Below are 14,760 nucleotides of genomic sequence, written 5' to 3' on the forward strand. Positions count from 1 at the left end.
TGTGCCGTGTCATGCTCAGTCGCTTCAGTCACGTCTGACTCTTTGCTACCCCATGGACTGCAGCCTGGTAGGCGTCTCTGTCCGTAGAATTTTCCAGACAAGAATACTGGAGTGGGTTGCCATGCCCTCCTCCAGGGGATCTTCCCAACCCAGGAATCAAACCCAGGTTTCCTGCATTGCAGGTGGATTCTTTACCATCTGTGCCACCAGGGAAGTCCATGAATACTGGAGCCCATGAATACCCTATCCCTTCCCCCGGGGATCTTCCCAACCCAGGAATTGAACTGGGATCTCCTTCATTGCAGTCAGATTCTTTACTAGCTGACTTACCAGGAAAGCCCATTATAAAAGGATAGACTTCAGGAACAGCAGATGGAAGAGATGCAGAGGGCAAGGTATGGGGTGAGGGTATGGAGCATCCATGCTCTGTCCCAGCCCTCCACAGGTTCACCAACCTGGAAACTCCCTGAACCCCATCCTTTTGGATTTTTATGACAGTTTCATTATGTATGTATGACTGATTAAATCATTAAATCATTAGCTGTTGCTGACTTATTCAACCTCCAGCCCCTCTCCCCTCCCCAGAAATCAAGAAGTGGAACTGAAAATTCCAACCCTCTAATCCCAATTGGTTACCCTGACAACCCATCCCTATCCTTAGATGAGTTCCAAATTCACTCATTAACACACAAAAGACACCTTTCTGGCTCTTATCACTTCAGTTCAGTTGTTCAGTCATGTTCGATTCTTTGTGACCTCACGGACTGCAGCATGCCAGGCTTTCCTGTCCTCACCAACTCCCAGAGCTTGCCCAAACTCATATCCATTGAGTCGGTGATGCCATCCAACCAGCTCATCCTCTGTCATCCCCTTCTCCTCCTGCCTTCAATCTTTCCCAGCATCAGGGTCTTTTCTAATGAGTCAGTTCTTCACATCACCTGGCCAAAGTACTGGCGCTTCAGCTTCAGCATCAGTCCTTCCAATGCCAGAGTATTGGAGCTTCAGCTTCAGCATCAGTCCTTCCAATGAATATTCAGGACTGATTTCCTTCAAGACTGACTTGTTGGATCTCCTTGCAGTCCAAGGGACTCTCAAGAGTCTTCTCCAACACCACAGTTCAAAAGCATCAATTCTTTGGCACTCAGTTTTCTTTATGGTCCACCTCTCACATCCATATGTGGCTACTGGAAAAGCCATAGCTTTGACTAGACAGACCTTTGTCAGCAAAGTAATGTCTCTGCTTTTTAATATGCTGTCTAGGTTGGTCATAGCTTTTCTTCCAAGGAGCAAGTGTCTTTTAATTTCATGGTTGCAATCAGTATCTGCAGTGATTTTTGGAGCCCCCCAAAATAAAGTCTGACACTGTCACATTGTTTCCCCTCTATTTCCCATGAAGTGATGGGACTGGATGCCATGATCTTAGTTTTCTGAATGTTGAGTTTTAAGCCAGCTCTTTCACTCTGTCACTTTCATCAAGAGGCTCTTTAGTTCCTCTTCACTTTCTGACATAAGGGTGGTGTCAGCTGCACATCTGAGGTTATTGAGTAACATACAAAAGATACCTTTATGGTTCTCATCACTTAGGAAATACAAAAGGTTTTAGGAGCTCTGTGCTACAGATGGAGATGAAGACCAAATATATATTTCTTATTATTAATCACAATATCACAAAATATTTTACCATAATTTAAAAAACTGTCCACCTGTATTTCTGCACTTAAAGAACCCTTGTCAAATGCCTTGCTGAAGTCCGGAGAGGCTGTATGTCATTTTATGATCAATTTGGTAATCCAATTCAACCTGTCTAAATTACTCTATCAAAGAAAGAAATCAAGTTAGTTTGCTATCTGTATCTCTAACTATGTAGAAATATGTACATATATCCTCTTGGTTTCCAAAATCACTGCAGATGGTGATTGCAGCCATGAAATTAAAAGATGCTTGCTCCTCGGAAGAAAAGCTATGATCAACCTAGACAGCATATTAAAAAGCAGAGACATTACTTTGCTGACAAAGGTCCATCTAGTCAAAGCTATGGCTTTTCCAGTAGCCACATATGGATGTGAGCAGTGGACCATAAAGAAAGCTGAACATCGAAGAATTGATGCTTTTGAACTGTGGTGTTGGAGAAGACTCTTGAGAGTCCCTTGGACTGCAAGGAGATCAAACCAGTCAGTCCTAAAGGAAATCATTCCTGAATATTGAAACTGAAGCTCCAATACTTTGGCCACCTGATGGGAAGAACCGACTCATTGGAAAAATCCCTGATGCTGGGAAAGATTGAAGGCAGGAGGAGAAGGGGACAACAGAGGATGAGATGGTTGGATGGCATCACCGAATCAACTGGACATGAGTTTGAGCAAGCTCTGGGAATTGGTGATGAACAGGAAAGCCTGGCATGCTGCAGTCCATGGGGTCACAGAGTAGGACATGACTGAGTGACTGAACTGAACTGAACTGAACTGATCCTCTTCTCCTCCCCTATATATACATATAATTAGATCATATATAAACATATATGTTTAAGTTGGTCCCTTCTTTATCCAATTACTGAAGAACATTTTCCTTTAATAACCCTTGCCAGAACTAACTGTTATATTAATAACAAGTAATTTTTAAGGAATCTACCTTCTCTTTGAGGAGAAAGCTCTATGGTATATTAAGCATTAAACACACAACATTTATTATTCAAATCCTTACCTTGTCCAATAATTATATCTTCATTTTACATATGGGAAAAACTGAGGCTGTGAGAATTATTTATGTGATTTAACCAAGGCCAATGTCAGAGCCAGAATTCATCACGCTGTTGTCTAGTTCCAATGTCCACATCTATTCCTCTAAGCTCCTTTGCCTACTTCCACTCTTGCTGAACATCTCTTTTCTCCAACAATTTCTCAATCAAAGCAGAAATAAACACAGTGAGAGTTGGAGTTATTCATTTCCTGTGTCATCCATCAAATTTAATCATTTGCCCTAAGCATCAGGTATATACTTTTCTTAATCTTCCTTCTCCTTCTCTGAATATAAGTTCCCTAAGAGGTCTTTTGGAGAAGGCAACGGCAACCCACTCCAGTACTCTTGCCTGGAAAATCCCATGGATGGAGGAGCCTGGTGGGCTGCAGTCCATGGGGTCGCACAGAGTCGGACACGACTGAAGCAACTTAGCAGCAGCAGCAGCAGCAAGAGGTCTTTTTGTTATTGTTTGTTTTACCTTTGGGCTTTTTGTGTATTTTCTTCGTTTTCAACATTTACTGCAAGTCTCAGTTCCTTCTTGTTAATAGTTCATTCGTAATTAATAAACTAATTAACATAAGTAATTAATGTGATTCAGTGACAAAGTTAATTGGTTAATTAATTAATAATCAACTAGTTAATTAACCAATCCATAATAGTTAATTCCTAGTTAACCATGACACCCTCTTGCATGCGTGTCCCCTTGCCTTCTTGTTTTCATCCACTCACTCATTCAGTTAGTAAACATTAACTGAGTACCATATGGGTTAAACTTTGAGACTATGGTGGTAAACATGATGGGCAGGGTTCTTTTCCTCATGGAGTTTATAGTCAAATGAGAAAGACAGTTGGGGGACTTCCTGGTCATCCAGTGATCAAGATTCCGCGCCTCCAGCGCAGGGGCCCAGGTTTGATCCCGGGTTAAGGAACTAGATCCCACATGCTGCAACTGAGACCTGGTGCAGCCAAATAAATAAATAAATATTGTTTAAAATAAATAAATATCAAAGGCATACAAACAAAGATGAGACTGATGGTTACCAGGGCTGGGGTGGTGGAGAAATGGGAAGATATTGATGAAAAGATACAAACTTCCAGTTATGAGATGAATGAATTCCAAGAACATAATGTGCAGCATGGTGAGGGTAGTTAACAATACTGTATTGAATACTTGAAAGTTGCTACGAGTAAATCTTAAGTATTTTTGCCATAACAATAGCAAAAACAAAACAGTAAATGTGTGAGGTTGATGCGTTAACCTAATCACAGTAAACATTTTGTAATATATACATGTGTCAAATCATCACATTGAATACCTTAAACCTGCACCATATTTTATGTCAATGATGTTTCAATAAAGCTGGAAAAAAGAATCAAATGGAAATTATAGAACAGAAAACTAATATCTGAAATTAAGAACTAGCTAGAAACATTTAACAACAAAACAGACCTGGCAGAAGCCAGGATCAGTGAATTGAGAGTTAAATACATAACACTTAAATTGTAGTGCTGAAAGAAAAAAGAATAAAAAATAGACAGAACAAAAAGACATGTGGGACGCATTGAAAATGCCTAATATAAATGTCCTTTAAGTCCCAGAAGGACAGGAGTGAGAACAATTGGGACAGAAGTAATATTTGAAGAGATTATGGATGAGCATTTTCCAAAATCAAGTAAAGACATTAACACACAGATGGAACCACATACAAGCTAAGTACACATACACAAAAAAACACTTATAGTGATGTCAGAGTAAAATTGCAGAAGTCAGATGCAAAGTCTTAGAAGCAACCAAAGAGAAAAAGCCAAATTACCTTCAAAAAAAAAAAAGCGAAAGAAGTCTTAAAAATGACTTTGCAACCTGGAACATTTTGAAGTTGACTTCCCTAAAATCAAGGTACATTTATGAGTAAGCCTTTAGTTCTTTTTCTGACAATTGCAATTTGCTGTCAACCCAGTCCCTTTCTTTGTTACTGACATTTCCATATTATTAGCAGATTCTCCAGAATGAGGTCCATGCTCAGTGGGAGGCACTGTGGTTCGGTGGAAATAGTAGGGCTCTGTCTCCAACAAGCATTGTGAACTTGGGCAAATTGGTGAACTAAGCTCTTTAAAACTCGGTGATAGTTCTTATCTGTAAAATGCAGTCCATGCTGCTGTCCATTGGGTCACAAAGAGTCTGACATGACTCAGAGACTGAACAATGGCAACAGTCCATCTTGTAGGAGTTATGTGGCAATTAAGTGAGAAATGCTTTTAGCACAGTACCCGTAATAACATAGGAGTTCTGTGAAAGGCAGCCAATATCTTCTTTCAAGATGGAACATTTTCAGCAGAGCAGGTAAAGAATTTACCAAATGTTTCACTTTCAGCAGAAGCAACTGCAACCATCTGATGATAAAGAAGGTGATGGTGATAACAATGACGACTCTACCTACCATTTATTGGAGCACTTACTATGTGCCCATTTACCTTTATTTACTCCTTAAAGCAACCCTATAAGACCAGTACTATTATCATTCCCATTTTACAGTTCTGGCAACTGGGGCTTAAGGAGGTTAAGCAACATGCTTAAAGTGAAAATGGCAAAGCCTAGATCCAAGCCAATATGTCCTCACCTTTGAGGCTGTGCTTGAGATCTTAGGTGATCCACACCACTCATTTATGCCAGACTGGCCAAGTCTCTTGGCAAGACCATCTACACGATCCATCTGGAAGGCTTGTGTCACACCCCACAGTGATACTGCTGCCGTGCGTCCTTCCATTGGCCTGGCCCAGTTTTCTCTGTAGTTCCTTCACTCTCTGTCTTTTGGACTTGTCCACAACTGGATATCTCTGAAGTTTCAAAATATGATATTTCCTTAGGATTTTTTTTAATGTGATGACCATCCTACTAGGTTGAAAATCCCTTTCTATCTTTTCATTTGTTTCAATGATGTCTTGGTCCAATCCCAAGAGTTTCCAACCCCTTCCATGAGTTTCATTTTAGTAATTAAGATCCAGTTATGCTGATTTCTTTTTTTTTAATATTTGTTTTTATTTATTTGGCTGCATAGAGTCTTAGTTGTGGCATGTGGGATCTAGTTCTTTGATCAGGGATTGAACCCAGCTCCCCTGTATCGGGAGTGCAGAGTCTTAGCTACTGGACCACCAGGGAATTCCCCAGTTATGCTGATTTCTAAGCTTCAGTCTTTGAGTTCATTCAAAATTCTTTTCTCAGGGCAAGGAGGAGTTCCAACATGAGTCTAGAACAGAGTAGGGGGTTTCCTTCTCTTTTGCTCTCTCTTCCCTCTTCTGCACTGAGAACTTTAGGGTTGAGACAGGAAAGAGCGAGAAAAATGTACACTGTCGTTTGCCTGACTTTCTGTAGTGAAGTTCTGTTACTTATGGGTCATTTCAGGACAGTAGATAGTAATGATCCCCAATGGGGTGTATATCCCGAGGGGAGGTGCAAGATGCACCATTGGGTACTGTAAGAAAATATTAGAGCTTATAGTGATAGTTTTTTTAATCCAAAGAAAATTTTAAAAGTAGCTTCACTAATGTTTAATATACAAGTTGACATCAGCACCTTCCCTGGATCCATATATCAGATGGTCACAAACAAAGCCTGAGGGATTCATGAGTCAAAGAGAAGTTCCACAAAGCAAATGACTTGCTCATGGTGTTCTCCCACATTCCTTGGCTCTTTAGTCTTGCAGTTTACCTGTGGAGGGTTAAATATGTTTATGCATAATGTTATCTAATTTGAGATAAACCAACTCTAATACAATGGACAAAATATTTCAGAAGATCTTTGCAAAGAAGCCATGGGTTGAAGCGAATGCTAATGATGCAAGCACAAAACAAGCAAAGAAAATGGAAGAGCAGAGGTTTCCCATCATCCCAATATAAGTGCTTCTTCATCTCTATTTCAAGGTGAAGACTGAGACACTCTAAGCAGATATAACAAAAAGTCAGGCAAAAGTTTTTCTAATTATCAAGAAGACAATTTGAAATATGGATTTACATTCACATCTTACATCATTTGCTTTATTACATAATCCCATTCTACACATTTCAAGATAAATAGTTAAAACTTAAGCATCTCTCCTGATGCATTTCTGTTGCCTGCTTCCTATATTCTGTGATATAATATAAACAGATGGAGGAAGGAAAGGATTCCAAGATGATTCAAAGTTTCTTTCCTCAGTGAGTGAATGAGTTGTGATGTGGAAAGTTGATAATGAAATGGTAGATGATGATGTTTTTGAGCAAGTGAAATCTAAGATCAGAAGAAGACATTTAAGAAAAAAAGAATAAAACAAACACAGAGAGAGAGAGAGAGACATGCACAGTGGATTTAGACATATATGCTTAAAGCATTTCATTTCATTTTGAAGAACTTTGAAAAATTAGATTTATAAATTTAAATATCTATAAATGGAAGCATATTGCCACAACAAACTAAAGCAATATACTATTATGCCTTGAAAAATACAGCTATTCAATCTAGAGGGCATTTATAAACAATAACACATTTTGAGGGAAATGTACCAGTTCCAAATAGGTGATACATGAAAAGTATAAACACTATGCCATTTTAATTATGCAATTAGCAAATAAAATACTGCATTAAAAAAAACTAACTTCTCAACGGAAACCATAGAAGCCAGAACACAATGGTGTTATTACAGCATGAAGGAAAGTGACCCACAAAAGTAAAAATCCAGTCAGTAAAAATATTCTTGAAAAACAAAGGTGCCATACTTATTTTATGTCAGACACACAAAATCTGAGTGAATTTATAGTCAGCAAGCCTACACTAAAAGGAATTCTTTAAGCAGAAGAAAACGATCCCCGAGGGATACTAAAAATGCAGGAAAAAATGAAGAGCTATAGAGAACTAAATATTGGAATAAAAACAGATCGATTTACTTGTACAAAACAGTAATAGTAATGCTTAGTAGGGTGTAAAATATAATTTAAATGCATAACAACACCATGGAATTTGGGTGGAGTTCATTCCAATCTCTAACTTCAGGGTTAGGCATGTGATACAGATGTGATCAATAAAATACCATGATGATTGGTTGAGTGTAGGGTATTTGATCAAAGATGAACCCATAACAAGCCAGCAAGCACCAACCCTGAAACTTTAGCTGGAAGTATTATGGTATAGGCATTTTTTCCCCCACTGGGTTGCTAAGCAGTAGGTTGTGTACCTTGAGATTCCAAGGCTTAATATAACAGTGGGATCGCCTATCTGAAATGAATCCGAAACAGAAGGAAGCAGAGATGGTAGATGGACAGAGGTCTATTTTGGATGTAAGATCCTGAGTCCACCTATCCCTGAAAGCTAGCCTATCTCTGAAATTTGCAATTCTGTGAATTAAGTACCTTTTTTAAAGTATAAAGACAATAATGCAAAATGGGAGTGTAAATGGAGTTAAAGAACTTTAAGGTTATATAAAATTATTGGTAAAGAAGAAAAGCAATACTTTGTATTGGGCTGCAATAAGCTAAGGATACACGTGTAATCTCCAGGGTAATCACTGAAAGAATAACAAAGAATGTACAAGCCACGGGCTAGAAGAGAAAATCTGAATAGCAACAAAGGTTAACGTAAAAGAAAACGAAAAAGAGAAATGAACATAAAACAGCTGAATCAAATAGAAGAAAAACAGTGGGAGTAAAAGACCCAAACATGTTTCTAATTTCAGTAAAAGTGAATTGTCTGGTTATGAAAATGTTGAAAATTTGATTGTGGTAATGGTTGAACAACTCTATGAATATACTGAAAGTCATTGAGTTGTACAACTCTATGAATTTACTAAAAGTCATTGAGTTATACAGTTTAATGGGTGAATTCTGTAGTATGTGAATCATATCTCAATAAAGTTATTTTTTAAAAAGTGAATGGATGAAATATACCAATCAAAAGGTCAAAATTGTCAGACTAGATAAAAATAAAACTCAACTACAAATGGCTTACAAAAGATACACCTTAAATATAAGTTGAAAGTTAAAGAATGAAAAAAGATGTATTCTGCAAACACTAGCCACAAGAAAGCTGAGGCAGCTGTGCTAATCACAGGCAAAACATGATCAGAGATAGAGAATATTTTGTAAAAATAGAAGAATCAGTCGACTTGGAGAATATTACAAATTCTAAAGCCATACACACCCATACTAGATAAAAAGCAAAAACTGACAGAACTAAAAGGTGAAATAGATTAATTTGCAGCCACAGTAGGAATGATCCAATGGATGGAGAGCAAATCTTTAAAAATACAACATTCACTCATGATTAGGAAAAAATTAACTCATAGCACATTAGTAATAGAAACTCTTAATCATATAAAGTGTACCTATAAAAAAAAAACCCTCTAGATCAAACATCATGATGAATTATTGAAACATTTCTCCCTGAGATCAGGACTGAGACAAGGAAGTCTGTTAGCACAACTTCTATTCAACGAAGCTTGGAGTCCAGTGGCAATAACACCGGGGAAAGCTATAAAGAGTATATGGTAGGAAAGGAAGAAATAAAACTGTCATTATTTATGACATGATTTGCACCCAAAAAAAAAGATCCAAAAGAATATACAGAAAATCTATTGGAATTAATAAGCAAATTTAGCAAATCTACTGGATAGTTTATATATAAAAATATAAAAAATCAATAGTATTTCTATATCCTAGCATCAAGTAAATAGAAATGAAATTTTATTTCAAAATGAAATTTTTAAACATACCATTTATAATGGTATCAAACAACATCAAGCAATAAGGAATAAATCTAACAAAAGATACCCAAGAGCTGTAAACTGAAAACTAAAATATATTGAGAAAATTCAGAAAAAGATTTAAAAAATAGAATGATATGCCATGTTTATGGATTACGTGACTCAGTACAGTGAAAGTATTGATTTTCCCCAAACTGGTCTGTAAACTGAACGGAATAGTAATCAAAATACCAATGAAGTGAAGTGAAGTGAAGTGAAAGTCGCTCAGTCATGTCTGACTCTTTGTGAGCCCATGGACTATGCAGTCCACAGAATTCTCCAGGCCAGAATACTGGAGTGGGTAGCTGTTCCCTTCTCCAGGGGATCTTCCCAACCCAGGGATCAAACCCAGGTCTCCAGCATTGCAGGCAGATTCTTTAGCAGCATAGGTTATTTTTATTCCACTAAAAAAATTGACACACTGATTATAATATTTATATGGAAATGCAAAGGGTCAAAAATAGTCCAGACATATCCATGAGAACAGCTGGCTCATTGGAAAAGACCCTTATGCTGGGAAAGACTGAAGGCAAAAGAGAAGAGGGAGACAGAGGTTAAGACTGTTGGATAGCATCACCAATTCAATGGACATGAACTTGGGCAAACTCTGGGAGATAGTGAGGGACAGAGAGGCCTGGCATGCTGCAGTCCATGGAGTCATGAAGAGTTGGACACTATTTGGTGACTGAATAACAATGCTGGATCATCGAAAAAGCAAGAGAGTTCCAGAAAAACATCTATTTCTGCTTTATGGACTATGCCAAAGCCTTTGACTGTGTGGATCACAATAAACTGTGGAAAATTCTGAAAGAGATGGGAATACCAGACCAACTGATCTGCCTCTTGAGAAATTTGTATGCAGGCCAGGAAGCAACAGTTAGAACTGGACATGGAACAACAGACTGGTTCCAAATAGGAAAAGGAGTACATCAAGGCTGTATATTGTCACCCTGCTTATTTAACTTATATGCAGAGTTCATCATGAGAAACGCTGGATGGAAGAAACACAAGCTGGAATAAAGATTGCCAGGAGAAATATCAATAACCTCAGATATGCAGATGACACCACCCTTATGGCAGAAAGTGAAGAAGAACTCAAAAGCCTCTTGATGAAAGTGAAAGAGGAGCGTGAAAAAGTTGGTCTAAGCTCAACATTCAGAAAACGAAGATCATGGCATCTGGTCCCATCACTGCATGGGAAATAGATGGGGAAACAGTGGAAACAGTGTCAGACTTTATTTTTCTGGGCTCCAAAATCACTGCAGATGGTGACTGCAGCCATGAAATTAAAAGACACTTACTCCTTGGAAGGAAAGTTATGACCAATCTAGATAGCATATTCAAAAGCAGAGACATGACTTTGCCAACAAAGGTTCGTCTAGTTAAGGCTATGGTTTTTCCTGTGATCATGTATGGATGTGAGAGTTGGACTGTGAAGAAGGCTGAGCACCGAAGAATTGATGCTTTTGAAGTGTGGTGTTGGAGAAGACTCTTGAGAGTCCCTTGGACTGCAAGGAGAACCAACCAGTCCATTCTGAAGGAGATCAGCCCTGGGATTTCTTTGGAAGGAATGATGCTAAAGCTGAAACTCCAGTACTTTGGCCACCTCATGCGAAGAGTTGACTCACTGGAAAAGACTCTGATGCTGGGAGGGATTGGGGGCAGGAGGAGAAGGGGATGAAAGAGGATGAGATGGTTGGATGGCATCACTGACTCAATGGACGTGAGTCTAGGTGAACTCCAGGAGTTGGTGATGGACAGGGAGGCCTGGCGTGCTGCGATTCATGGGGTCACAAAGAGTCGGACAAGACTGAGCCACTGAACTGAACTGAATGCAAAATAAAGTAGTAAGGAAGAATAGAGGAATATAAAAGGCATGAAATTAAGTTGACCCTTGAGCATCATGGGGCCCCAACTCTCTCACCCCTGCAGATGAAAATCCAAGTATAATTTATAGTCAGCCCTCCATAGATGCCGTTCATTTGTATTCACGGTTCTGCTTTGGAGGATTCAACCAACCAAGGATTGTGTAATACTGTAGTATGGATTTATTGAGAAGAATCTATGTATAAGTGGACCCACACAGTTCAAACCTATGTTGTCCAGAGGTCAACTGTATACAGTAAACAAAAAGGGAAATATCAATTCAAGTACTCCATCAATAATAAAATCAAAAGTGAATGGATTAAACAATCCAATCAAAAGGCAGAGAATATCAGACTTGATAAAAGAAGGCAAGATCCAAATGTATGCTGTTTACTGGAGGAGTCATACTTTAGATTCAAAGATACAAATAGGTTAAAAATTAAAAAATGGAATAGTATACATAATGCAAATAGCAACTATAAGAAAGCTGGAGTGGCTCTATTAGTATCAGACAAAGTGGACACCAAAAAGGAAATCATTACTAGACACAAAGGAAAACATCATATATTGATAGAGTCATTCCACCAAGATCATATATAAACTATAAACATATACACCTACAACAGAGCCCCAAAATACATAAAGCAAAAACTGACTTAAGTGAAACAAGAAATTAGAGAATTCGACAATAAGTGAAGATTTCAACACCTTACTTTTGATAATGGACAGAAAAACTATGCAGAAGATGAAAAGGAAATAAAAGCCTTTTTTGCTTCCAGTTTTATTGAGATATAATTGACATATTGCACTGTATAAATTTAAGGTGTACAGCATAGTGATTTGACTTACATATGTCATGAAGTGATGAAATAGTAGGTTTAGTGAATATCCATCATCTCATATAGATACAAAATTAAAGGAAGAGAAAAATTATTTTTCCTTGCGTTGAGAACTCTTAAGATTTACTCTCTTAACAACTTTAAGGTATAACATGCAGCAGTGTTAATTATACTTATGTTGTACATTACATACCTAGTACTTGTTTATCTTATAACTTGAAATTTGTAACTTTTGACCATCTTTATCTAATTCCCCTTCCCCCTAACCTCTGCCATCTGGTAACCACAAATCTGATCTCTTTTTCTATTTATTTGTTTTTTAAGTATAATTGACCTAAAACCATATGTTAGTTCTTATTATACAATATCAGTTCAGTTCAGTTCAGTCGCTCAGTCATGTCCAACTCTTTGTGACCCCATGAATTGCAGCACGCCAGGCTTCCCTGCCCCTCACCAACTCCTGGAGTTCACTCAAACTCATGTCCATCGAGTCAGTGATGCCATCCAGCCATCTCGTCATCTGTCGTCCCCTTCTCCTCCTGCCCCCAATCCCTCCCAGCATCAGAGTCTTTTCCAATGAGTCAACTCTTCGCATGAGGTGGCCAAAGTACTGGAGTTTCAGCTTTAGCATCATTCCTTCCAAAGAAATCCCAGGGCTGATCTCCTTCGTGACCTCCTTGCAGTCCAAGGGACTCTCAAGAGTCTTCTCCAACACCACAGTTCAAAAGCATCAATTCTTCGGCGCTCAGCCTTCTTCACAGTCCAACTCTCACATCCATACATGACCACAGGAAAAACCATAGCCTTGACTAGATGGACCTTTGTTGGCAAAGTAATGTCTCTGCTTTTGAATATGCTATCTAGATTGGTCATAACTTTCCTTCCAAGGAGTTAGCGTCTTTTAATTTCATGGCTGCAATCACCATCTGCAGTAATTTTGGAGCCCCAAAAAATAAAGTCTGACACTGTTTCCACTGTTTCCCCATCTATTTCCCATGAAGTGATGGGACCAGATGCCATGATCTTCGTTTTCTGAATGTTGAGCTTAGACCAACTTTTTCACGCTCCTCTTTCACTTTCATCAAGAGGCTTTTTAGTTCCTCTTCACTTTCTGCCATAAGGGTGGTGTCATCTGCATATCTGAGGTTATTGATATTTCTCCTGGAAATCTTGATTCCAGCTTGTGCTTCTTGCAGTCCAGCGTTTCTCATGATGTACTCTGCATAGAAGTTGAATAAGCAGGGTGACAATATACAGCCTTGACATACTCCTTTTCCTATTTGGAACCAGTCTGTTGTTCCATGTCCAGTTCTAACGGTTGCTTCCTGACTTGCATACAGGTTTCTCAAGAGGCAGGTCAGGTGGCCTGGTATTTCCATCTCTTTCAGAATTTTCCACAGTTTATTGTGATCCACACAGTCAAAGGCTTTGGCATAGTCAATAAAGCAGAAGTAGATGTTTTTCTGGAACTCTCTTGCATTTTCCATGATCCAGCAGATGTTGGAAATTTGATCTCTGGTTCCTCTGCCTTTTCTAAAACCAGCTTGAACATCTGGAAGTTCATGGTTCACGTATTGCTGAAGCCTGGCTTGGAGAATTTCAGGCATAACTTTACGACTGTGTGAGATGAGCATTCTTTGGCATTGCCTTTCTTTGGGATTGGAATGAAAATTGTCCTTTTCCAGTCCTGTGGCCATTGCTGAATTTTCCAAATTTGCTGGCATATTGAGTGCAGCACTTTCACAGCATCATCTTTCAGGATTTGAAATAGCTCAACTGGAATTCCATCACCTTCACTAGCTTTGTTCGTAGTGATGCTTTCTAAGGCCCACTTGACTTTACATTCTAGGATGTCTGGCTCTAGGTGAGTGATCACACCATCATGATTACCTTGGTAGTGAAGATCTTTTTTGTAGAGTTCTTCTGTGTATTCTTGCCACCTCTTCTTAATATCTTCTGCTTCTGTTAGGTCTATATCATTTCTGTCCTTTATCGAGCCCATCTTTGCATGAAATGTTCCCTTGGTATCTCTAATTTTCTTGAAGAGATCTCTAGTCTTTCCCATTCTGTTGTTTTCCTCTATTTCTTTGCATTGATCATTGAGGAAGGCTTTCTTATCTCTCCTGGCTATTCTTTGGAACTCTGCATTCAGATGCTTATATCTTTCCTTTTTTCCTTTGCTTTTCACATCTCTTCTTTTCACAGCTATTTGTAAGGCCTCCCCAGACAGCCATTTTGCTTTTTTGCATTTCTTTTTTTGGGGGATGGTCTTGCTCCCTGTCTCCTGTACAATGTCACGAACCTCCGTCCATAGTTCATCAGGCATTCCATCTATCAAATCTAGTCCCATAAATCTATTTCTCACTTCCACTGTAAAATCATAAGGGATTTGATTTAGGTCATACCTGAATGGTCTAGTGGTTTTCCCTACTTTCTTCAATTTAAGTCTGAATTTGGCAATAAGGAGTTCATGATCTGAGCCACAGTCAGCTCCCAGTATTGTTTTTGGTGACTGTATAGAGCTTCTCCATCTTTGGCTGCAAAGAATATAA

This window comes from Bubalus bubalis, chromosome X (genome assembly GCF_019923935.1).
Source record: "Bubalus bubalis isolate 160015118507 breed Murrah chromosome X, NDDB_SH_1, whole genome shotgun sequence".
Taxonomy (NCBI): Eukaryota; Metazoa; Chordata; class Mammalia; order Artiodactyla; family Bovidae; genus Bubalus; species Bubalus bubalis.